This window comes from Nothobranchius furzeri, chromosome 2 (genome assembly GCF_043380555.1).
Source record: "Nothobranchius furzeri strain GRZ-AD chromosome 2, NfurGRZ-RIMD1, whole genome shotgun sequence".
Lineage (NCBI taxonomy): Eukaryota > Metazoa > Chordata > Actinopteri > Cyprinodontiformes > Nothobranchiidae > Nothobranchius > Nothobranchius furzeri.
In genome coordinates, this window is record NC_091742.1 from 74,092,706 (window position 1) to 74,118,922 (window position 26,217).

General features: G+C 41.0%; 1 protein-coding gene and 3 non-coding genes across 4 annotated transcripts in view; 1 reads left to right on the forward strand and 3 right to left on the reverse strand.

Moving 5' to 3' along the window:
* Positions 1 to 26,217, reverse strand: part of LOC129165140 (uncharacterized) — an 83,612-nt gene that overhangs the window by 56,526 nt on the left and 869 nt on the right. The window contains exons 2-4 of the mRNA XM_070547937.1: positions 15,920 to 19,710; positions 15,156 to 15,338; positions 11,657 to 11,743 (exon numbers count right to left, since the gene is read on the reverse strand). The gene's annotated coding sequence lies outside the window, so the exon portion shown is untranslated. The remainder of the gene's footprint in view (positions 1 to 11,656; positions 11,744 to 15,155; positions 15,339 to 15,919; positions 19,711 to 26,217) is intronic.
* trnan-guu (transfer RNA asparagine (anticodon GUU)) lies at positions 7,306 to 7,379 on the forward strand. Its single transcript has one exon. It is a non-coding gene; the product is annotated as a tRNA-Asn (tRNA).
* trnad-guc (transfer RNA aspartic acid (anticodon GUC)) lies at positions 9,575 to 9,646 on the reverse strand. The gene has a single exon. It is a non-coding gene; the product is annotated as a tRNA-Asp (tRNA).
* Positions 10,216 to 10,287, reverse strand: trnad-guc (transfer RNA aspartic acid (anticodon GUC)). The gene has a single exon. It is a non-coding gene; the product is annotated as a tRNA-Asp (tRNA).

The window sequence follows — 26,217 nt, forward strand, 5'->3', positions numbered from 1 at the left end:
TCTGAATCAGAGATACGCCGGGCTGACCGTGGAACAGAGGTCTCCGAGACCTCCACAGAGGTCTCTGGGACCTCCACAAGCCGGCAGCCGCACAGCAGACAAGCGCCGCTGCGATCTGAGATGTGCAGAGCTGCCGCTGGGGAGAACCGGGTGGAAAGGTTTCCATCACAGAGCTCCACAAGCCATCAGCCCGCGCAGCACACAGAAGCCGCGATCAGACAGAGATGCGCCGAGCTGCGGGGAGAACCAGCCGTCAGCCCGCGCAGCAAACAGGAGCCGCGATCAGACAGAGAAGCGCCGAGCTGCGGGGAGGGGAGAATGGGTGGAAAACATCGGTCTCCCGAGAGCTCCACAAGCCGATAGTCGGAACCCAGCTCCACCAACATGTTATATTTCAACCCATTTTCTAAAGTGCAGCATTATGTTAAATGCACTGGTTTTTACCTTATTACATTTAAATTTCATGGTTAAACAGTACATATTAAAATCTAAGCTCAGCTCGGTAGTGACCTAAAATACATAAATGTAATTTTACTTACCGAAAAAAATGAAGTGGAGACTCCTTGGATGCTCTATTAGTGCAATTAATGCCACAGCAAGTCATTTTATCCAACAATTGCACAAAAAATATCCAAAAAGAATACACAAACACAGAGACTCAAAATCCCGGAGCAGTTTCCAAGCCAGACCGAGGCTCTACTGAGGCCTTTCCACGGAGCTACTGTAGCTCTGTGGTCACGTGGGTCTGAGGCGGCAGTCATGTGGGTCGGATGCTCATTAATTATGCAGAATTTTAGGCTTTTAATACACTTAAACAGAAGAGTTAGAAAAAAATTCACCCCCCTCAGAGTTGTCATGAGTGTAAACTAGATAATTTAAACAAAAAACATGATTTGGTACCAGGCTGTAAACATGATTATTTCTGCTGTGAAATTGGTATTTTTAACATGGGAGTCTATGAGGATTTGCTCGCTTCTGACACCAGCCCCCAGCAGATGAGGGTGGAACTGCAATTTTGGTACTTCCGGGTTGGGCCCAATTTTAGATCCGCATTGTGGGGGCTTGGTTCAAGTAAGACCTTAAGCCAGGTGTACACTGTGCGACTTTTTCCCTTTTTTGAGCCGATTTTCCACTCGTGCGAGAAACCACAAGATCGGGGTGAGTTTTGCGCTGAGCGTCGTGTAGTATACAGGGGGTTACGAGAGGCGATAAACACTACGTGACCAGCTACTGTGAGCTCGCACGGACTTCTGGCGTGTTTGATATTTTGCTCGTCCCTCATGAGATTATCGCACTGTTGAAGCGGCGCTGCGAGCTGCAACGACCCTAAAAGAATCAGAACCGCTCACGGCGCATGCGCAATCATGCATCAACACCGCTCACCCTCTATTTCCCGAATAACACACGTTGTTCATTTTTATTTCTACACGTTTTTTTACTCACAAAGATTGTCAAGACAGCGTGTTTGTCGTGTTCATGTCAAATTAAACTGATCACATAACACAGATTTACTTTCTTTATTTCGTTTTCCTCATCCAACCCCCATAAATCCCTGTGTCCCCCTGCAGCACTCCTGAAGGACAACAGGCAAGACAAAAAAAGTCTGACGTGTTGTGTAAAAACTGTTATTTTTAGCATATTTTTACGTCCGACGTGTTGCTACCAGACGTACAGTATGAGCAGTCAGATCGCATCCGAGAACTGTGTCGTACAGTGTGAGCACATGGCTCATAAGATTTGGCCTGCGATGAAGTCGTACAGTTTGAGCTGAAGCTGAGTGCTACGAGTGAAAAAGTCGCACAGTGTCCGCCCAGCTTTACCAACAGATGGTCGTTAGGGTCAAAAATCCCTGGCAGTGCAACCTCCAGCAAAATAACAACAACATTAGACACCATTTTATCACTGGCAACAAGTGAAGAGGTAAATGTGTAAAACATAAACTTTATCAATGGTAAAAGTTTTGTAGCCATTTGTTACAAATCAGTAAATGCATTTTGTCCTGACAGGCTTTTGTAGAAGGAAACACGGCATCACCCAGCAGGGTTGGGCATCGTTTGATTTTGAACGATTCCGATTCCAATTCCTCGTTTCGATTCCGGTTCCTATTGATTCCCGATTCCGATTCTTTCAAGACATGACATGTTTTAAATGAGCCACCTAACCACAAGTCCTACTTACGCACTACGTGTCTTTATTGAACATGTAAATCGATAGATAATTTGGTATATATACATATATATATATATATATATATATATATATATATATATATATATATATATATATATATATATATGTGTGTGTGTGTGTGTAGAACATGTTCAATAGGAAGGGAAAGAAGCTCTGGTAGCTTATATAATCCCCCCAAATCAAATTTCAAGAAAGATAAAACAAAAAATATATACATTTTCCCTACACTGAGTGTCATAGCCATTTTCTTATAACATGTTTTATCCTCAATCACACAAACAAAATTTACAATTTTTTATGTCCCCTCCCCCTCAATATTCACAGCTGCCAGTTCACCAACAATAGACAATTACAATCAAATGCAACACCCTTACAACTTTTCCTTCTCCTCGATGTAATTAATTAGTATAATTTTTTTTATACTTCTCTTTAAACTTATGCAATGAGAGACTTTGCTTTAGATCCTCACTTGGCTTATTCCAAACTCTTACACCCGTAACAGAAATACAAAATTACTTTAATGTTGTTCTAAAATATGCATGCCTAAAGTTAAGTTTGTATCTGAAATTATATAGGTTATCTGGTTTTATAAATAGCATTAATAATGTGTTTGGTAAAAATTTCCTATGCACTTTAAACATGAACGTCGCTGTATATAGTTGAAGTAAATCTTTAAATTTTAGTATTTTTGAATATATAAATAACGGATTAGTGTGCTCTATAAATCTAACATTGTGAATGACTCTCAGGGCTCTTTTCTGTATGATAGACAAGGGTACAATAGATGTTTTATAAGTGTTACCCCATACCTCTACACAGTAAATAAGATAGGGATAAATCAATGAATAATAAAGGACATGGAGTGATTTATAATCCAAGTACTGCTGAACTTTATTCATAATATAGATGCTTCTCGCAACTTTATTATATACATGTTTAATTTGTGGTTTCCAACTTAATTTATTATCAATTATTATTCCAAGGAACTTATGTTCTGTTACTTGCTCAATTTCACATCCATCTATTTGCAGCTTAACCTCAGTTTTATTAGCCATACCAAACAGCATACATTTTGGTTTTGCTATATTTAATGTAAGCTTATTTTCAATAAACCACTCTTTAATGACGCACATTTCAATTTGGACCATCCTTTCTGAGTCGCTAATATTATCTCCTGCACAGAAAATAGTGGTATCATCGGCTGACAAAACAAATGTCAGTGTATTTGTTACATTACTCAAATCATTAATATAATAAAAATAATTTTTGGACCCAACACAGACCCCTGTGGTACTCCACAAACAATGTCCAACCATGAAGATGAACATTCTCCAATTTTCACAAACTGTCTCCTCTGTTGCAGATAGCTTGTCAACCAGCTCAACACTACACCCCTATCCCATACCTCTCTACCTTTTCAAGTAACATTTTATGATTAACTGTATCAAAAGCCTTTTTTAAATTAATAAATATCCCTAGAACATGTTTCTTCTGATCAATTGATGTTGTAATTTCTTCCACAGAATGCACCAGAGCTAGTGATGTTGAACTATTCGATCTAAATCCATACTGACAGTCTGATATTATCTTGTATTTATTCAAAAATATTTTGAGTCGATTATTGAACAATTTTTCAAGAATCTTGGTAAATTGTGGAAGTAATGAAATTGGCCTATAGTTCGTAAATTGATGCTTATTCCCCAGTTTTATATATTGGCATAACTTTTGCAACTTTCATTAATTTTGGGAATAAACCTGATTGAAAAGACAAATTGCAAATATATGCAAGTGGTTTCGAAATTCCTTCTATCACCTTTTTTACCGTCATCATGTCAATGCCATGATTGTCAGTTGATGTTTTACCTTTACATGTTTTTACCATTTGTATTATTTCTTGTTCCTCTACAGCTGAAAGAAACATGGAATGAGGATTAGGTTTGATTTTTTTTTAAGAATGGTGTATGCGATGTTGAAGAGCTATATATATTTTCTGCCAATGCCAGCCCTCTATTTACAAAGAATTTATTAAAGCTATCAGCCACATAACCATAATCATGTTTTACAATACTGTTTTCAACAAAATATTTCGGAAATGTATCATTACCTAAATTTGGTCGAACTACATTATTTAATATTTTCCACACTTCTCTAATATCATGATTAGCATTATTCAAACTTTTATAATAATACTCCTTTTTACATATTCTTAGTATGAGAGAGTACTTGATGCAATAATCTTAACTTTAACATGAATTTTAATTCTATGAACAATAACATCACCTTCATTTAGACAAAAACTGTCAGGGTCTGTGTCTGCGTCTCCCTCATGTGTCTCCTTGTGTGCTCCATTCCCCTCTAAGAATCCCCCTTATGTGTCTCTTTGTGTTCCTCATGTGTCCCCTGGTCTTCAGCCCTCCAGATCATCTCTCCCAGGCCCTATGTTCCTTTAGTCATCCCCAGTCACTCCTCTGCAGTTTTTTATAGTTTCAGCTTTTCATTTTATTAGTCTCTTTAGTATGTTTTTTCCCACCAGTGTTTGTATTTTCCTTCCCCTTAGAATATTAGTTATGTGGTTGCTTTTCTTGTTTTTAGATTTTACTCTTAGGTCATGTTAGTATCCTCCAATTAGTTAATTGCTTTCACCTGGTTCTCTCTCCACACACCTGCAGCCCATCTGCCTCCCTTCATGCCCCAGTGTATATAAGCCCTGTCTTTGTCTCAATGTGTTGTCGGTCCATTGTTTTGTGTCAGCGTTGTTTTGTGCCTATGTGAGCTTTTGTACCTCCCATCTAGGTTTTGTGCTCTGTGTGAATTTTCGTCCTCCTGGTACTCAGGACTTTGTCATGGTCTGCGTCGAACCCCTCCTTTTTTGTGCCTCTTGGTGGCCTCCATTCCTCTCTAGATTCCCTTTTGTGTCTCATAGCGCCCTCATGTGTCCTTGTCCTTGTCTCAGTCTTTGTGTCTTATGTGGTACCAGTACAATTATTCCTCCCAGGTCCCGTTTCATCTCATTCCTCCCCAGCCCTTCCAGGTCATCATTTTCTGTGTCCTTGTAGCCCCCAGCCTCTCAGTCCCCTGCTGTGTGTGTGTGTGTGTGTGTGTGTGTGTGTGTGTGTGTGTGTGTGTGTGTGTGTGTGTGTGTGTGTGTGTGCGCTTGGTCATTTCCCAGTTCTGTTTATAGGTGTCAGAGTTGTTGTGTGTGTGCGTGTCCTGCCCAGTTAGTATTTGTGTGTGTGTATGAGTGTATATGTGTGTGTATTATGTCCTCCTCCAGATTGTTGTGTGAGCCTTTCCCCCAGTCTTTAGGTTTAAATATTGTATTTTAGGGGTTTTCTGCCATTCTCTGTTCTGTTTCCCCATTAAGATTATATCATCACCTGCCTTCCCTCCAGCAGCTCACTCCACACACCTGCTGCCTGTTTTCCTGATTGCCTCTCCCAGTCTATTTAAGCCCTGCCTGGTCTTTGTCTTGTGTCGGTCCATTCATGTTTTTGATTTCTGGCTTTTGGATTTTGACTTCCAGTTTGGAGTACCTTGGTTTTTGGCTCATCCACAAAATAAAGACTTTTTACTTAAGATCTTCATCCCTGCCTCCGTATCATCCTGGGTACTGCATTTTGGGTCCACACCACCGTATCGTGACAGACTGTGGTTTTTGGCTTCCTGCCCTTTTGGATTTTTTTTGGTTCCTCATCCTAAATAAAAAGGATTTTACTTTTAAACCGCTCCTGCCTTGTGTCATCTGGTGTTATCTGCATCTTGGGTCCTAACCTCCGCCTAACTCGCAACGTGACAGAATGGACCGACAACCCAGGACCCAGCAGCAACCCCAGGTAAGTGGGATCTGAGCCAAGGGATGTACAACTTCAATGGCGACCCGGACACCTGTTGGAAATTTTATTTGGGACTTGGTGAGCTTTTATGGCACGGACTATTTAGACATACAGTGAAGACCCCTGCAATGGGCCAGCCGCTACCTCGAGCTACATCCTTTAGAGGAGATAGATTTTTGGGTTTTCGCCAAGGGTCTGCAGGACGCCTGCCGCAACCCACAAGCTCCCTCCTCACTCATCTCCACACCTTCCTCTAGCCCAGACGGCACTACCAGCTCTTTTTTGGTGGATCCCCATCTGTCAGCGAGCGCCGTTGTATGGGCCGCCCTCTCAGCATCTCCAAAGTGCCACATCTCCTCTCCTTCACCTGGTCCGGACAGCGCCACCTCCCCATCTCCAGTGAGCTATTACTCCTCTTCTCCCTCCGTTTCAGCCGGCGCCATCGTGGCACCTCTGATGGCCCGAGCTTCCACACCTCCACCTGTTCCAGACAGCGCTGCTGCATCCTCTCCGGTGGGCTGTCATTCCTCCTCATCCTCAGTTCCTGCCGACACCATCCCCACACCTCGGAGAAAACGCACTCGTCGTACACGTCACCACCATCACCAGCCCGTCCACGAGGCTCTGGTCCAGCACGTCCACGAGGCTCTGGTCCAGCCCGTCTACGAGGCTCCGGTCCAGCCCGTCCAAGAGGCTCCGCCCAGTTTGACGCCTCCTGGCCAGAGGTCGACGCCTCCAGTCCAAGGGTCGACGCCTCCAGTTCCAACGTTCCAGCCTGCAGAGTCTTCACCTGCAGGGCCCACTCCTGTAGTGTCCTCGCCAGCCGAGTTTAAAGTGTCTCTTGATTCGCCACCTGCAGTGTCTTCGTCTCCTGAGCCGCCACCTGCAGTGTATTCGTCTCTTCAAGAGTCTACGTCCCCTCAAGAGTCTACGTCCCCACAAGAGTCTACGTCCCTGTCTCCAGAGTCCCATATGTCCCCATCTCCAGAGTCCCATGTGTCCCCATCTCCAGAGTCCCATGTGTCCCCATCTCAGGAGCCCCATGTGTCCCCATCTCCAGAGTCCCATGTGTCCCCATCTCAGGAGCCCCATGTGTCCCCGTCTCCAGAGTCCTTTCCTCGTCCTCCTTTAGGGTCCCCTCTTCGTCCTCCTCCTCTGAAGTCCCTTCCTCGTCCTCCTTTAGGGTCCCCTCTTCGTCCTCCTCCTCTGAAGTCACTTCCACGTCCTCATTTAGGGTCCCCTCTTCGTCCTCCTCCTCTGAAGTCCCTTCCTCATTCACACAGTCTCTGTGGCGCAATCGGTTAGCGCGTTCGGCTGTTAACCGAAAGGTTGGTGGTTCAAGCCCACCCAGGGACGAACATTTTCCCCTTTTACTCCACTATATTGTTCATTTATGATTGAACACATACCCTACATAAAATGTTCAACAAACTGGAACGATGCGGAGCTTTTGGTCTTTACATCACCTGATAGTTCACGTGGCATTGTGAAGAACAAACACCGTTTGGAACGGCTTGTGAAAAATAACTTAAGGAGTGTTGCTTCAACAACAAAAAGCAAGTTATGTTCAAGCTAAAAGGAAGCCAGTGGCAGCGAAGACACTGTCCCCAAACACACACTTTATTCCACCATCACATAATCTTTGTGAAAACACATGACTGCACCACAGACTCATCACTTATACATGACCAAAGGCTACCTGGTGCTGCCTCAGCTATACAGCAAAGTAACACCATAGTTATATTCAGAATGTTATGTAAACACAGTGCATCTGAATTTATTAATAACTTCATTGTTATCAACCATGCAGGGTTAACATGAGACAAGCAACTACATCTGGATCAACACACTTCCTAACTTGTTTATGTATATGTGTTTAAATAAAGCTACAGCACACGGGTCACTCATCAGCGCCCGTTTTACTGTAACATGAATCAACAAGCTCCACCTGAGCCCTGATCCTGAGGACTATAGCTCAGTAGGGATGGGTACCTTTGACATTTGAATCGATCCGGTACTAATTCCCGGTACCTACGAGTCGATACCGGTACTTAACGGTACCAATTTTCGATACTTTTGAGTGTTTATTATTTTAATTCTCTTTTATAATTAAATATATATTTTTCTCAATATATAACCATATTTGATAAATATCACGATAAATAACATACAAGTTTGTATTTTAACATCGTCCTTGTAGTTTTATAAGCTGATAATTAAACTGAAGCAAACATCTTTACTGTGAACTAAATTTACTGTGTTTCTTCATTCCTTTTGCCGTCCTTTTTCATTTGATTTTTCCTACTGGGAAGTTAGAATTTCCGAGGAGAAAGCGAACGCACCATTAGCTGATAACAATGGTGGCAATGGAAGCTAACATATCAAGCTAACGTTATCTTTAACAGTTTATTTAGCTGCTGGAGCAGATTAAAACGATGATGCCTCAAACTTAGATCGTTGTCACTGGTTTTACCTTCACCCAATCACCCGTCGCATTTAGTAAAGTAAAGCCAAACTTTAGAGCGCGTTCATGTTCTTCTAGTCGGAAATTCGGAGTTCCGAGGAGAAAGCGAACGCACCATTAGCGAAACGGAAGCTAACAAATCAAGGTAACGTTATCTTAAACATTTTATTTACCTACTGGAGCAGATTAAGATGAGGATGTCTCACTTAGATCGTTGTCTGTCGCTAGTTTCATCACCCAGTTACCCATCACATTTAGTGAAGTGGACCCAAGCTTTAGCGTGCGTTCTTTCTACCATGCTTGCTCTGTTTACAACGGGCTCGCAGGGACCGGCGACATAACGCTCTTGCGCATGCGCAACTGTCTTGGCAGTACCGAAACGAGGCACCGTTTGAAATGACGTGAATCGGTGTTCGGTCGGTTTTATAGAATTCGGTCGGTACCTTAAAAAGTACCGAATTCGGTACTCATCCCTATAGCTCAGTGGTTCTGGAACTTCGTCCTCAGGAAAACAGAGGCAAAGATCTCTGACTTTTGCAATGAAGCTCAGCTGATCTAGGAGACATGAGGATTTATGATTAGAATGAAGCATTGGATCACAGAAGTCTTCTTCATCTTCTCTGACCCATCCCTATTCACAACTCCTGAGTCGATGTTTACTGCTGTATAGTATTTTTTGCTAGGACAGTCACTCTGAAACACACCTACATACAGATTTTAAAAGACAAAAACTGACAGATTTGGACTTAAATTTATTGCCACATATATGGCCTTTTGTGTTCTATGCTGATGCTATGTTGAAGTCTGGCCAGCAGATGTCACTCATTTTATTGGGTTCAAATGGTTCACAACACTGAATTATTTCAAACCATTTGTTTCTTCAACGGGGAGTAATACTGCTTTTCATTACTTATTTTTTATACGAAAAGTCAGAGTTCTGAGATTAAAGTCAGAATTCTGAGGGGAAAAAAGCCAGAATTCTGATAAAAAAGTCTGAGTTCTGAGATTAAAGTCAGAATTCTGAGGGAAAAAAAGCCAGAATTCTGATATTTTGTATAAAAAAATTAAATATGGAAAAACAGTATTACTCCCCGTCGGGGAATTGAACCCCGGTCTCCCGCGTGACAGGCGGGGATACTCACCACTATACTAACGAGGACTGGGTGTCTTGAGGTCAGAATTCAGATTTTTCGTCTCAGAATTCTGACTTCAATCTCAGAATCCTAACTGTAGTAAACATGAGAAGAAAAAGTCTGAATTCTGAGAATACTTTTCTTTCATTTCAGTGGCCCTAATCCGCTTCCATAGTCATTAACGTGGCAGTGTGTAGTTTCCCTGGAGATAGGGGGCAGTACCAAACTAAATGATTATAAGCAAGTATTGTTTTTGTGTTCAAGTAAGACCATACCAACAGCTGGTCATTAGGGTCAAACATCCCTGGGAGTGTAACCTCCAGCAGAATAACAAGAACATCAGACACCCTTTTATCACTGGCAACGAGTGAAGAGGGTGTCTAACCCTAACCCTAACTCTAACCCTTGATTCTCCGACAGGGAGTAATACTGCTTTTAGTTTGGTTTTTTTTTTTATACAAAAAGTCAGAGTTCTGAGATTAGTCAGAATTTGAGGGACAAAAAGCCAGAGTTCTGAGAAAAAAGTCTGAGTTCTGAGATTAAAGTCAGAATTCTAATATTTTGTATAAAAAGTAAATATGGAAAAACAGTAATACTCCCCGTCGGGGAATTGAACCCCGGTCTCCCGCGTGACAGGCGGGGATACTCACCACTATACTAACGAGGACTGAGTGCCATATGGTCAGAATTCAGATTTTTCATCTCAGAATTCTGACTTCAATCTCAGAATCCTAACTATAATAAGCCTGAGAAGAAAAAGTCTGAATTCTGAGAATACTTTTCTTTCATTTCAGTGGCCCTAATCCGCTTCCATAGTCATTAACGTGGCAGTGTGTAGTTTTCCTGGAGATAGTGGGCAGTACCAAACTAAATGATTATAAGCAAGCATTATTTTTGTGTTCAAGTAAGACCATACCAACAGCTGGCCATTAGGGTCAAACATCCCTGGGAGTGTAACCTCAAGCAAAATAACAAGAACATCAGACACCCTTTTATCACTGGCAACGAGTGAAGAGGGTGTCTAACCCTAACCCTAACTCTAACCCTTGATTCTCCGACAGGGAGTAATACTGCTTTTAGTTTGGTTTTTGTTATACAAAAAGTCAGAGTTCTGAGATTAGTCAGAATTTGAGGGACAAAAAGCCAGAATTCTGAGAAAAAAGTCTGAGTTCTGAGATTAAAGTCAGAATTCTAATATTTTGTATAAAAAGTAAATATGGAAAAAAAGTGCTACTCCCTGTCGGGGAATTGAACCACGGTCTCCCGCGTGACAGACGGGGATAACCACCACTATACTAACAAGGACTGAGTGAATTCAGATTTTTGTCTCAGAATTCTGATTACAATCTCAGAATCCTTACTATAATAATCATGAGAAGAAAAAGTCAGAATTCTGAGAATACCTTTCTTTCATTTCAGTGGCCCTAATCCGCTTTTATAGTCATTAAAGTGACAGTGTGTAGTTTCCCTGGCAATAGGGGGCAGTATCAAACTAAATGATTGTAAGCAAGTATTATTTTTGTGTTCAAGTAAGACCTTATCAACAGATGGTCATTAGGGTCAAACATCCCTGGGAGTGTAACCTCCAGCAAAGTAAGAACATCAGATACCCTTTTATCACTGGCAACGAGTGAAGAGCGTGTCTAACCCTAATCCTTGATTCTCCGACTGAAGTTATTTATTTGTTCATACAAAAAGTCAGAGTTCTGAGATTAGTCAGAATTTGAGGGACAAAATGACAGAATTCTGAGAAAAAAGTCTGAGTTCTGAGATTAAAGTCAGAATTCTGATATTTTGTATAAAAAAAGTAAATATGGAAAAACAGTATTATAGTATAATAGAAATAAAAATATGTCAACATGTGTTACATTTTGAGTAACAAAGACCTCTTGAGGTGAGTCTTCACACATCATTATATTGCTCAGATCAACAGCAACTTTCATGGCACTGTCTTCCCCTACATTTACATCTGCAACCTTCTCAAAACTATTTACAAAACCAATGGGGTTGTCACGTACCTTGTCACTCCTACTTACCTGTACTTTCCTTCTTGGAAGATGTTTTTTGACCTTAAAGGAAGAGAAGATTGTAGGTACAGCTGTGCTCTTCAGGCAAAGTCTCTCCTAAAATAAAATAATAAAAGAGATTCACATATACACACACATCAGACAAGGTCAATTTCTGTATCTCAAAAACCCACTGGTACACCAGAGCACTGTGTGTGTGTGTGCGTGCGCATGCTTGCGTGCATGCATGCATGTGTGTGTGTGTGTGTGGTGTGTGTGTGTGTAAAAGCCATGTTGAGAGTGTTTGCTATTTATAAAGCATTTGTTGTTAGATTTTATCCAGAATCCAAACTTTGAAAACATACATTTTAATTACAGTTTAATTTACTTGACACCAGTAGAATGTTGGATTATTTTGTTAATTTCTCCTTAAATGCCTAACTCTTTAGTTTAAAATGAATATTTTTCATTAATCCCAATACATAAAGTTACATATTAAAGACTGACAATTTTTTTTATTTGTTTATCAGAATAAATATCCATAGAGTTATATGGAAATTGATAACATGATTGTTTCCCCATCTAAACAGCCTCAGTCACAGACAGTTCAAGGTAGAGGGCTGCATCGGGATTGGGTCACGCGGGACCCAACACAAATCTTGCGGGGGCGGGCGGTGTGAATTTTGCTGCGGGCGGGAACGGTCGACTAAAATAAACAGTGCGGGATCAGGATGAGTATGATGGGGTCCGCAACTGAGGTTGAAAAGAAGCTGAAACAAGGTCTTTATGACACAAAAACCAAAGCAAGGCAAATCAGACATTTGGAGGAGTTTCTCCGATTGTGTTAATATTTCTCATTCAGGTCTCTCTTAGAAAAGCGACCTCAATGACTGCCTGATTACAGAGGAGAATAGAATATGAAACGGCCTTGATTTCATTAACCCTTTAAGCACCACACAGTAGCTCCTTTGTGTTTTTTTTTAAATGTTATAGTTTAAGTAGCGATAGGGATGCACTGATCAAGTTTTTTGCTGCCGATCATCGATACCGATATCAAAGAATGCTGATCACCGATACCGATCAAGTGGATTGGCCAGAAATTTTCTACAACATTATAATGAGTGCTACAAACTACATAATCTGGGAATAAAGTAAATGTAACGTAATCTAAAATGGTCTGTATTAGGGTTGTCAAGGTGTGAAAATTTAACCTCACGGTTATTGTGACCAAAGTTACCACGGTTTTCTGTGTTATCGCGGTATTTTTTTTAAACGTGTTACATTTTCACACAATTAGATAAACCCTGTATGTCAGGAAATATTGTCCTCAATTTGTGTCTAAATTTTGCCTAAAATGTGTTATTTTGTAATGATGTTGTTTATTTGTTTACATTTTTTCCCTTTAGTCTTTAAAATAGCAATATTTGCCCATAACTTCTTATTTTGTCTGTTTGATGTCATCAATTAAAGAATATTAGATCAGATGATACTCAGTATTCAAGCAGCCTTCTAATTAGATACTTATTTTACCCTTACGTAATAAACCCTATATCAGAAAAATATTGTCCTCGGTTTGTGTCCTTCCAGTGAGCTTTGCAGATGTGGGAAAATGTCATCGGGCAGTAATCATTGTTAAACTCATAATTATTCTCTGAGAGAGACCAACTCTTATCTGCCCCTGGGAGCCCCGTAATGCATAGCATCATTTCAATATGGGGGTGTCCGTGACACGGTTTATATGCAGGTAGCTGCGCTGCGGCTGCTTTATATAGCGACTCGTTGCATTCTCCCTCAACCCAAATCCTCGGATCACGCATTTTAGCTAAAACGCTAACGTTAGCTTGCCGTGCGTTGACTGTAGAGTTGTGGGTGACGGTCATGCAGATGTGTCATGAGATTTGAAGCGTTGCTGCCTTTCACAGACACTTTTTCTGCACGTGCTGCAAACAGGATAGCCGTCTTCTATCAACTGTCCCTCTGCATTCTTCAAATATCCAAAAGATGCCCGTACTTCCGACTTTGTCTTCTTTGAGCGCTGCCGTCTCCTCCTTTGGCCATTATTTCAGCTTTAGCTTCAAGAAAGTTTTGGTTGTAAACAACAAAGCGTGCATGTGCCGCCGGCAACGTCAGCAGATGATACGGTGGCTGGTAAGGGTCACTACGCCTACACCGCAGCCACGGTAATCCCCCGAGATTTTTTTTTAAACAAGACGGTTATTATTATTGTCAACTTTTTTTTCACCGGGGTTTACTGCTACACTGGTTACCGTGACAACCCTACCTGATCGGTCTGCTTTGATCTATTTTGAAAACTCTAATAAAAACCGATAGGGGCGCTATCGGCCGATTGGGATCAAATGCCGATCCATCGGTGCATCCCTAAGTAGCGAGGAGTAATTTGAAATCACATGCGCCGAGGCGTCACCGGTGATCCTGGTGACACATCGGCGTTAAAGGGTTAAAAACTAAATGAAAACAGAGTGCGTCAATCCTGACCAATGTGTTAAAAGACGTGCAGGATCTGATCAATTTGTTTTTCCCTCATTTACAGTCACGGAGATAACAGCGCAGTGCTCTGGTAGTAATCAAGTAAAATTTTATCTCTTTCCAACAATTTTCACAAGAAAACAAAACAGTTCAAAGCAGGGCTTGTGTTGTGTTGACTGGATAGTTCCCGCATTTGACCGTTTATTTTGACTGAGAAAGAATAGAAAGAATTACCCTGACGCATGCAGACGAACTGACATTTTATTTGATACGCACATCGCAGATGTAGCTAAATCACCCAAGAAAAGATTCCCATCTGAACATCTGAGCTGGACACTGCTCAGCACAGCTCACTGTCAGCGCATATGTGCACAGCGAGCTGAAGATGTGAGGAGGGGTTTGGAGCTCGTCGCAGAACCAGAACTATGCAGGAAGGTTCCTCCCACTGAAGCGAGTGTTTTCCAAACTCTGTCTCTCAGAGAGACTTGTCACTTAGAAAATTTTCCCTGATTATGAAACTTTGGCTGAATAGTGCTTGTTCCTGTCTCCAATGTGGCGACGCATCCATGAGCCGTCTGAGTAAAAGCCCAGAATCTCACATCCTCTTCAGTTCAGAAAGCGCCTATTACCCCTGCTTTCCACAGGAGCCGTCAGCAGCACGTTACTGCAGCAGCACGTCATAGCTGCTGATAGGAACCGCTGTGGTCAACAGAACCTTTTCCACTGGAGCCTTCAGCAGCGCGAGTCGGCCGCTTCTCAGGAGCAGCATTACGCGCCTGTTCTATTTTCTACGCTCGACGCCTCTGAAACGAGTCAAGTTCGACATTTTTGGGCAAGGAAAGACAGGAAATCGGACGCAGAAATGGAGAGAAGCTCCCGAGATTTTCAGAATAAAGAAACGTACTGCCTTCTGGTTGCTTTACTTTTAAAAAAAGTTACTAAATGTGCGGCCCCGTGAGAAGTTATCACCTAGCTAGCGGTCTCCTTTGTTTTTCAGGTCCGTATTGGCAATTATAAAACGGACAGAATATAAAACACAAACCTTTTGGAGCCATGTTGTAGTTTTCTCCTGCTTGTTGTTGTGTTTACTGACGAAGTCACTCGTGTGACTTCGTGCTCAGTCGGTGACAGCTGCTCCCCTGCTGCTTCGCGTCTCGTGGGAAGGGCCAAGCAGCAGTTTACGTGAGCAAGACGTGCTGCTGCAGTAACGTGCTGCTGACGGCTCCTGTGGAAAGCAGGGGTTACACAAAAGCGTGACCCGTCAACACAGTCTCACAGTAAGACTGGGTTGGAACTGTTCAGGTTTACGCAGACAATATTTACATTTAGAATTGACATAATTAATTCAGTAAAATATAAAGCATTTTATTTAAATATCCATTCATTATTTTACAAGCACAGAGAGCCGCATCAGATGGATGGAAGAGCCGCAACTTGCCGACCCCTGGTATAGCCTATAAAATGACATGTTTTCTCCAGGACCAGAGAGGACACAAACTCAATACATCTCTTTCATTGTGAGGTAATAATTTCTCTGAGTTTTGCGGTTGGGGGCGGGAGTAGACATGCACACTGCGGGTGCGGGCAGGAGTGTAACACACACGTTGCGGTTGTGGGCGATAATGGTCAAAAATTCAGCGGGAGAGGGCCGGAGCGGGATGAAGAAAACGGTCCCGCGCAGGGCTCTCGTTCAAGGGAGAGGGAATTTTTGTTTTTGTTACACAGCAATGTAACATCTGTATATTATACAGCTAATGCTTCAATTTTTTTCAATCTTAACCAAAATATGAAATAATGTGTTTGTACCCTGGAGTCCGTGGTGAAGTGATGACTCTCAAAGTGTTCACTGCACAAGCGGGAGTGTGAATTGGGAGTCCAGCACTCTCTTCTTTGGTTGCTTACCCAAAGGTCAAGCCTCTCTGGATGACCTAGAGGAAAACTTCATACAAAGAACTACTTAAGCATATGGGTTTAAAATACTTAATAGCTTATCATGGCCTGTAGTAAAAAGTCTAAAATTAGGATAAAGAGTAATACAAAATGCATACTTTATAAAAAACAATATAAAACCAAACACTTGAGTCTATCACCTTATTGGAGAGGATATGAACCTTTTAATAATCAATTTTATTAACTAATTTCCATTTAATTAAACTGCACTAGTTCCCATGAGAACAGGGCACCCGGTCGCGGCTCTTTGTGGACAAATTAGTTATTTAGTCGCTCCCCACCACCACTATTTTACAAATATGCAAAAAAAAAAAAAAAAACTAGTGAGTTTATCTGATGGCAAACAGACTTCTGGAGACTAACATCAAGCACTATCAACCAACTCTCCGAGCTTTAGTATTTCTGTGGTCAGGTCTCTCTCAGAGTCCGAGAGCTCCACAAGCGGTCAGTCCGCGCAGCAGACAGGCGCCGAAGCGGTCAGAGATGCGCCGGGCTGACCGCTGGGGAGAACTAAGTGGAAGAATGGAACACAGAAGTCTCCCTCAGAGAGCTCCGTCATATTTCAACCCATTTTTATGTTAAATGCACTGGGTTTTACCATGGTTTTACCCATCGACATATACCCTATTAATTATTTTACCGTATTACATCTAAATTTCATGGTTAAACAGTACATGTTAAAATGGTAGTTAGCTAGCTACTTTGATAAGCTCAGCTAATGCAAAAGCGGCAGTGACCTAAAATACATGAATATAATTTTACTTACCGAAAAAAATGAAGTGGAGACTCCTTGGACGCTCTATTAGTGCAATTAATACCACAGCCAGTCATTTTGTCCAACATTTGCACAGATAATATCCAAAAAAGAATACACAAACGTTACAACTACTGGTCTAAGTTCAGAGACTAAAAATCGCAGAACAGTTTTCAGGCTAGACTGAGGCTCAGACCGAGCTACTGAGGCCTTTCCACGGATTAATTATACAGAATTTTAGGCATTTAATACACTTAAACAGAAGAGTGACAGAAGATTCACCCCCCTCAGAGTTGTCATGAGTATAAACTAGATCAATTAAACCTAAAACATGTTTTGGAACCAGGCTATAAACATGTTTATTTCTGCTGTGAAATTGGTATTTTTAACATGGGAGTCAATGAGGATTTGCTCGCTTCTGACACCAGCCCCATGCGGATGAGGGTGGAACTAGGGCTGGGCGATATGGCAAAAATAGAATATCACGATTTTTCAAATATTTTATCACGATTTCGATTTTATCACGATTTTTTATCCATGAATAGCATAACTTCTATTGCGTATTAAAGAAGAGAAACATTGAATAAATAAACATTTATTCATATTAGGGATAATCAGCACAGTGCTAACACACTTATATTTTAAACTAACACCAGAGATGATAAAAGCCCTGAGAGAAACAATTACAAAAATCAGTTTTTCTCGTTTTTCAAGTAACTTAACATAAATTAAAATCGTAAACATATTTAAAGTGCAAACATGTCAATTGCAAACGTATTGTGCAAACATTAACTTGTTCAAAATACTATGTAGCTCCCAGTTGCTCATGTAGTGGATAGTTAAGCTCAAATACGGCTCTGATGTGCGGCTGGACCAGAGATCGCTTGTGGTAGCAAAAAACTGCGCATTCTGAATATTTTCTGCAACAAGTCTCTAAATAAAGTAAAAATTTCCAGTGCAGATTGGAGACAACCCATAGAAGCACTGATTTGATCTCATTTCAGAGAAAAATAGAACAGGTTAGATGCACCTAATAAATAAAATTACTAACAAACTCAGGAATCTTTCTTTGCTTCACTGTTCTGGTGCTGAGAATATCACTAATGCGGATGAAAGGAGATACACAGATGAATTATTTGGAGATTTATTATTTGGAAACTACATTTACTGCAGCTGGCAGAGGCAGAGATTGTTTCTATTGATACACGGAATTTACAGAATCATTTTAAATTGTAATAGGGGAAGACTGCAGGAGGGAGCGGTAAAATGCAGGGGGTCCCCAGCAAAAACAAGAAACTTTACGAGTCTGATGAAACCCGCTGGTTTTCCATCAGGCAGTCACGGGGCAGCTCCAACGACCCAGTGACCGAGCTCAGTCCGGCTCAGCAGAGGGTGAACGAGCCGAGGCGACGTCGTGCTCTGCTTAAGAAGCAGTGTTATTTTCCTGCTTCAGAAGAAGCGTCCAACGTGTTTTTACACTTTCTCTGAGACATGTCATGTCGCTAAGTTGTTAGCGCTGCGTGCTAAGGAAACCCTGCGTTCCTCTTCGGAACGAAAACCTCGTTGTCGCTCTCAGCCGCGGCCGAAGCCATGCTTGTTCACACACAGGTGAAAACAAGCGGGGCACTAATATATTACTATGACTCACTCTGATTGGTTAAGGGTCAAACAAAGGCGTGTCATTTGCCTGAGGTAAGTTCCCTTTTCATTCAAAGGCAGAAATTCAACAGCAGAGCTGTGAATCGTGATAAAAAGGTCTCTCAAAAATGACAGACCGTCAGATGTGTAGATCGTAAAACGGTCTAAAATCGTCATATCGCCCAGCCCTAGGTGGAACTGCAATTTTTCTCATTCCGTATTGGCTTCATTTTCAGACCCAAATTATGGGGGCTTGGGTATAAATAAAATGGTATGGTATGGTAAATATGGCATCCACATGAAACATATAGATCCAAAGAGTTTGTTTTCGGGGGGAGGGGGGTCAATTAATCGCCAGTTTTATTGACGATTGATTAGTCAACTAATCGTGTCATTCATAAAAGTTTAGCTTATTGCACCAAGATGCTCTAATATACCTATCTTTAGCTTCTATTTTCAATTGTTTTCAACTGTATATAAATCTAATCAGTCGAATAATAAAGACAAGATGATAGCTTCTCAAACTACTTTTAATTAACTTTGTAACCTATTAAAACAAAATAAATGGTAAAATGTAGGTAGGCATCTAAAACCAAAAATAAATAAATTGTACACAAAAATGACTTGTGTTCACAAGAGGCATGGCGGCAAGGTTGAAGCACATTATCTTCCTATCTTAACTCAGGAAATGGCAGAACACACCAAGGTACACCTTGGTAGCACAGTTGGTCCACATGTTAGCGGTCAGGGGACCATTGATAGCTCTGAGGGTCTGCGTTACCGTAAATATAAAATATATACATAAGTTAGTTTATTTACCAAATTAATAATTCTGTTATATCAAATAAAGATGGTTAAGATTTAACACAAAGAAAATGTACTATGCTGTAAAATATTAGTTTCTTGATTTCTCAATCAGCAACCTTTTTATCATAAAATTATATTCAAATGTTTAATTTATTTGTGTCCAGAGAGAAACAGATACAAAGACGCATACATGCACGCACACAGACAAAGACACACATACCTTAAAGGTTGTTTCATATCATTGTGATGAAGAGGGGGATCGGTCTGGTAGGTAGCTGTCATGGTGTCCTGGGTTGAACTGCTTGATCATCTCTTTGAAATCTTGATCGATCAGCTTGGACAGGAGTCTTGTGACCAACATGCTCACAATGGCCTCGGTCAGGACGTTAGCTTGCTGAGGTGTGCACGTAACAAACTCGTCCGTTGAAGAGGAGCACTTTTATTTACACTGTAATGTAGTGGGATGAAATAAATCATTAGCATTTGTAATTAGAGCAAAAATACATGACAATTTTGGAAAATAATCTAATTGCGATTTTTTTCTTCAATATTGCAATTGCGATTTAATTCACGATTATTTTCTCAAGGGGCTTTTCTCATATTTTCCAACTAACGGAAGCAAAAAAAACTATGTAACTTTATTGGAAAAAAAAACAAGTCTATGTATCTACATATTTATCTACATATCATATCAACAAGTTTATTTGTCAACATATTAGGGCTATCAGCATGTCTGATAATTTAGTTTTTCATCTGATATTATTAGAACATGTCAATAATGTCTGAGGGGCTTTTACAAACACAGTATAACTAACACTACTGGACAGGGTTTGGATTACACAGAGGTTTCTGGGGAGCCCAGTTATAGTGGGGGGTGTTATGTTTTACCTTGACCCACAGAATGCCTTGAAATGACCCTGGGTGTGTGACAGAGTTTTGAAGGTGATCTGAATTATATCAAATGTATAAATATGACATGTGTATCTTCTTGTTTTATACAGGTAAAAATGTGTAGTGGAGATAAATCTACCTACATTTTACTTTTCAACACTTTGTTTTGTTATCTTGTTTTTATTTAACTATTTTCCTGTCCTGACTGTCTCTCATCTTCCTGCATCTCCTCTAAACTCTCCAGAAAAGCTGCTGCCTGGATTCTTACTTTTTCACCTCATCAGTTACTTTTGCGCAGACCAAAGGAATCTCCTGACCGCAAAGCTGAGTGCGCGTTTCGATGCTGCGTCAGTGAGGTGAAATCACTGCAGCACAGGTGATGAGCTCCACAGTAGCAGAGCACTTCAGGCACAAATAAGACAGAAAGTAGAGAATATGTGCGGACATGAATGACCGCGGGTTAATTATAGTTTTTTTGGTTGTGCCACTTAGAGAATGGACCGTGCACTGGACGCAGCTGCCTGGAGCGCACCAACGATGTGACCTGAGAGTGAGAATAATCTCTCACAAGGCACTGTGGTTGCAGGGGTTGACAGGTACTTGCATGCAACAGGTGCCAGTCTGGAATGTGCTTCTTCTCTCTTCAACCACCACTGTAATGGACAGTGTCCAATATCCATTTTGGGCTCTGCTTTGTTCCGATCTAGACAGCGCTCCATGAACAGCATTGTCCATGCTAGCAAGCTTTTCCTCTCCTTCTATTTTTCTGCTGCTGCTGCTTCTAATCATTTCCAGCAGGTCAGACACCAGCATAGCGCAATGCTGCCCCCTCCTTCAGAGCTGCTCATGAGTTTGAGGTGTCAGATTACATAAAATTAAAAAAACTGTATTAATTATGTTTATTTTTTTATGCATTTAACATTTCACATTAATTCACTAAATTAACGTGTTATTTTTCACAGCACTACTACATACACATAAACACGCACAAGACAAAATTTTGTATTTGAAGGTGCAATGCTTTGCAGCCAGGACCACATCCCTTGAAGGAGCAAAGGTATTAGCATCAACTGTGAAAATTTATTAACAAGAATGAAGTGTGTCCCATTTATTGAAGTCTTTTGTGTTTAGTTTTCGACATCTTGTCCATGTAGAGCTTCCGTAGTTCAGTTACGTTCATAGCTGCTAGCGAAAACTCTGGAGTGGAAGTCTCTTACAGTTTTCTAGCTTTACTAAAATACCTGTCTGTGCTTATTCGATTGATGGCAGTTTTTATTTTTAATTAGACTCCAAATGTAATAATTTGGCAGGTTCCCAATTCATAATTTTTAAGAATGTAATCTGCGATATTAGCATTAACATCCCTATGGGTTCTTCTATGTATATTAGCATTGCGATGCCAGTCAAATCGCAGCCTTTGCGATTGGAAAATCTCCTTTGTCACATTTCAATTTAATTGCATATACAATTAATCTTTCAGCCCTAATTCAAACGTGTTCTAAAGGTAATAAAATCGCCACTGCTACTGGTGTTGCTACACTTATGAATACAAGTAACTCTCTGTTGATGTTAGCAGCTAACAAGAGGTAAACTTACTGAGGAGACTCTTTGTTCTCTGCCATGACGTGCTTCCTCTTAAGATGCTCGTGTATCGCTGATGTGCTCTCGTAAAAGGAGTTTCACTTTGCTATGTTTGCATTCTACGGGCCTTTCTTTTGTCTTACTGTAATGCTCCCAAACCTTTGAGCTACGTTGCTGACTCGTCATGTTTTCTTTCTCCAGTGATGAAGGCTGAGCTGGATGGCTACTACTGCGCATGCGCCTCGGTGCAAAGTGGCGGCTAAGCAGCAGAGAGGCAGGAAGCAACCACTGAAAGTGCCGCAGCAGGTGAGATAAAAAATGTTTATAAAAAAAAAACAATGTGTCGACTATTAAATTAATAATTTTGTTTGTCAACGTCATCATGACGAGTCAACAAATCATGGCAGCCCTAGAGATTAGTTTGAAGTTTAACATACACACATTATTTAACACCATTAAAAAGTCATAATAGCAAGATAAATGGGTTTTTTTTTTCGGGTAAGAAATGACCAGCAGCATGCGACAGCCTTACTCACGTAAAAGACATCCCAATATAATAATCTGGGCATTTAAGAATGCTGAAGTAAAAACCAGAGATGAGATCATTTCATAATATTGTAACATTTCTGCGGCACTAAAGTACAGACAGAACAAATTTTGCCCTTCATAGCGGTTTACTAGGGCTGCGCAGTGGCATAGTGGTTAGAGCTGTTACTCCTACAGCAAGAAGGTCCTGGGTTCACTTCCCAGCCTGGAATCTTTCTGCATGGAGTTTACATGTTCTACCTGTGCATGCATGGGTTCTCTGCAGGTACTCCGGCTTCCTCGCACAGTCCAAAAACATGACTGCTAGGTTGATTGGTTTGTCTAAATTGTCCTTAGTAGGGATGTTCCGATCACATTTTTTTGCTTCCGATTCCGAGTCATTTGATTTTGAGTATCTGCCGATACCGAGTCCCGATCCGATACTTCAGCAATACAATAAAATAGCAAGAAAAAAAGGAGACTGCACCCAAATTGACCTGTTAGGTTTTTTTATTATTATTTATATGACGGCATCCAACATGATACCATAAGAAAGTAGAAACATTTTGTTAGTGCAGCAGCACTTCAAACCAAGTAAACAAAATTATATCTTTGTAGCTTATCAGTGGTGCAACAATATGTAAACAAATTTGTTTTTATAGAAAAGTAGAAAAGGTTTGTAAAATAACTCAACACAATAATAGAAGTTAAATTAAAGTGCTTACCTCCACCTCTAAGAGGTAGTTGCATAATTCAGTCAGGTAACAACATAAAATACATCTTGGGCCTTTAGACTGACTAGTTTATTAAAACGAACAAAATATATGCCTAATCAAAGTGGTGTACGAACTTAACACCATTCAAGAATAAAACATCAACATCAAATTGCAAAGAACAGGTAACTCACCTCTTCCATGTGCTCTACATGGAGCTCAACTTTTACTCTAAGGCTCCCAAATAAAGTGCATGTTTTTTTAGGAAAATCAGCATCTCTAACTTGTCGGGGGAGAGCCGATTCCTATTCTCATCAAGAATGTTTGACACTGCACTAAAGAGTCTCTCACTGTCCACTGAGGTGCAGGGGGCACAGAGAAATTTGGTTGCAACAGCAGCCAGTGAAGGGAACTGTGTAGCATGTGTTTTCCAGTAGTCTAGAGGATTGCTTTTCCTAGGGATGGTTTGTTCCGAAAGGTAGATCCGTACCTGGACATCTGCTGATGTGCTACTCACAGATTGGGCCTCTGGCTGACGCTCTTCTAAGATCTCATCTAAGATGCTGCCAAGGCTGCTTCCTGCTCCTTGACGAGGTGCCTTGCTCACAGGCTCTGCTGCCTCTGGTTCTTTACTGGCAACCCTGTTCTCCTCTATCTTCATCAACTCCTGGATGAGGGAATCTTTAGCAAACCTCAGATGGTCTGACTTTGTGAAATATCTACAAGATAAATGTAACAATTTTTTTTAAAAATGTTAGGCAAGACACTGCATAACACAACAGTTCAGCTGAGGAAATGTTATATTTACGTAATAGTAAATAATTCTCTAATCATTAACAGAGCTAAATCTAAATTTTAAAAACATAATTAGACATTGGCTGACTTACAATTTTGAAAATTTATTATCTTAGAATCAAATTAAAAATGTACATTATTTCTACTTGCCTGTCTTTGTATCTTGGATCCACTAAAGTGGCGATGCTGTAGAGTGGTTCCTTTTCTACCTCAGCAAAGCGAGTCTCCACTGCCTCTAGGAGAGTTCTTTTCATGGTTCGAACACCCTGGTCAGTCGTTTGCTCTCGAGACAGGACACGTCTGAGAGCTGTTTAGAGAATTAATAGATGGATAACAGTTTATTACTTATTTAGAATAAAAAAAAACATTGTGTGTTCTTTAATTAAAATGTAGAAAATAAAACAAAACCAACCTGAAATGGCAGAGATCACATCCGCTGCAGTTGCAGTCTCCTTGCTCACTTCCCTAGTCAGTTCTTCCAAGGGAACTAACACTTCAGCTGTATTCTCCATCAGGGTCCACTGACTAGATGTTAGTGTAGCAGGGAGGTTGTGGTCAGCTGTATAGATGCTGAGCGCTCGCTTTTGCTCCAGAATGCTCTGTAGCATATAGAGGCTGCTGTTCCATCTAACATGCACATCTTGCTGCAGGCGCTTCACGGTCATCTTCAGAGAAATCTGGATATCTTCCAGGCGTGAATAGGCCAAAGGAGAATGTTTGAAATGGCCTATTATCTTCCTGGCATTAGCCATTGTGTCTGTGACGCTGCGCTGAGCGAGCAGACCCTCGTTCACAACAAGTTGAAGCGTGTGTGCAACACAGCCCAAGCTCGGTACTGCCAAATCCTCCATGGCTCTCTTCATATTTCGCGCATTGTCACGCACAATTACATGGACACGTTCCTTTTCAATTCCCCAACTGTTCAGCATCTCTTCGATAGCCTGTTTCACATGCTCTGCTGTGTGAGATCCGCGAAAATGTTGCACATTTAACATAGCACGTTGTAAATTGAAACTCGAGTCGATCCATTGTGCAGTGAAGCTGATCAGTGACAATGGACAAACAGACGAACTCCATATGTCTGTGGTAAACCCAAAAGCAGACACCTTTGATAACATGACTAACAGGTGGTCACGTAGCTTGTTGTGAATGCTGGGCAGAGCTGTGTCTGTAAAGTAGCTTCGAGAAGGTAACTCGTACCGTGGCTCCAGGTGCTCCATGAGACGGCGAAATCCTACGTTTGAAACCACAGACAGTGGCTGGTCATCTAGTGCAATAAATTCAGCTATCTTGGCTGTGATGTTCTTGGCCTTGTCGCTATCCTTAGGAAGTTTTTCTTTGTTTTTCAGCATAGCTTCCAGTGTCGGCTGGCTCCATGTTTTGATCTGCGTTGCCGCGGTGAACTCGGAATATTGAGCTGGAGGTTCGTGGTGTTAAAAGCAGCTCTGTCTTTTCCACCACGTGAAACACTCAGTTTGCAAATGTTGCAAGTGGCTGTTGGACAGCCTTCGGTCTCCAGTTTAAAATGATTCCAAACCGCTGACATTTTTTGCTCTCCTGGAGCGAGACGAGCATTAACCTGCTAGCTAACTGCTACCTGAATTCCACGGTCCACTTTAAAACGTGCGGCATTACAGCTGCCGTATGGTGTCATGTCGTTATTGAGGAAGTGAAACTTGGTACAAAATTAAGCCATTGTTATTCAATTTGAAACTCAAGATTGATTAAAAATGTCATGCTTGTTGTTTTATAAGGTTAAATCCGATCTTTAACACCTGATTCCGATCTTTTAAAAGTCACGTGATCGGGCCCGATTTCCGATCACGTGATCGGATCGGAGCATCCCTAGTCCTTAGCTGTGAGTTTGTGTGTTTGCATTATTGTTTGTCCTGTATGTCTCTGTGTTGCCCTGCGATGGACTGGCACTCTGTCCAGGGTGTACCCCACCTAATTGCCCACTGACCGCTGGAGATAGGCACCAGCCCCCCGCGACCTTACGTGGACAAGCGGGTTCAGAAAATGGATGAATAGTGGTTTATTAAATTATTAAAGCAAACAACTGAGATAAAGTTGAACTTCCCTACAGCTTCAGCTGTTTCTATTTGATCAAAACCAACTCTTCAGAACAGGAGCACTCATAGCCCATAAAAATAATCTCTTAAGAATAATTATAGTATTCTAGAATATTTTCAGATGTTTTCATGTTAGGTGTTCTGTGAATTTTTCTCGTAATTCCCAATGATCCCATGATGACCCCTTATAATTTTGTATGAACCTCGTGGTAAAAAAAAAGGTTTGCATTTTTTCAAACATGTATGACACATTTATGATTTGTTTTAATTATTCCTATAGATTATTGTTGCAATTAAAAAAATGTAAATATCAGTGAAGGTCACTACAGAACACAAACGATGCGAATCTGCACCATGCAAGGGCGTTGTTCGGGCGAG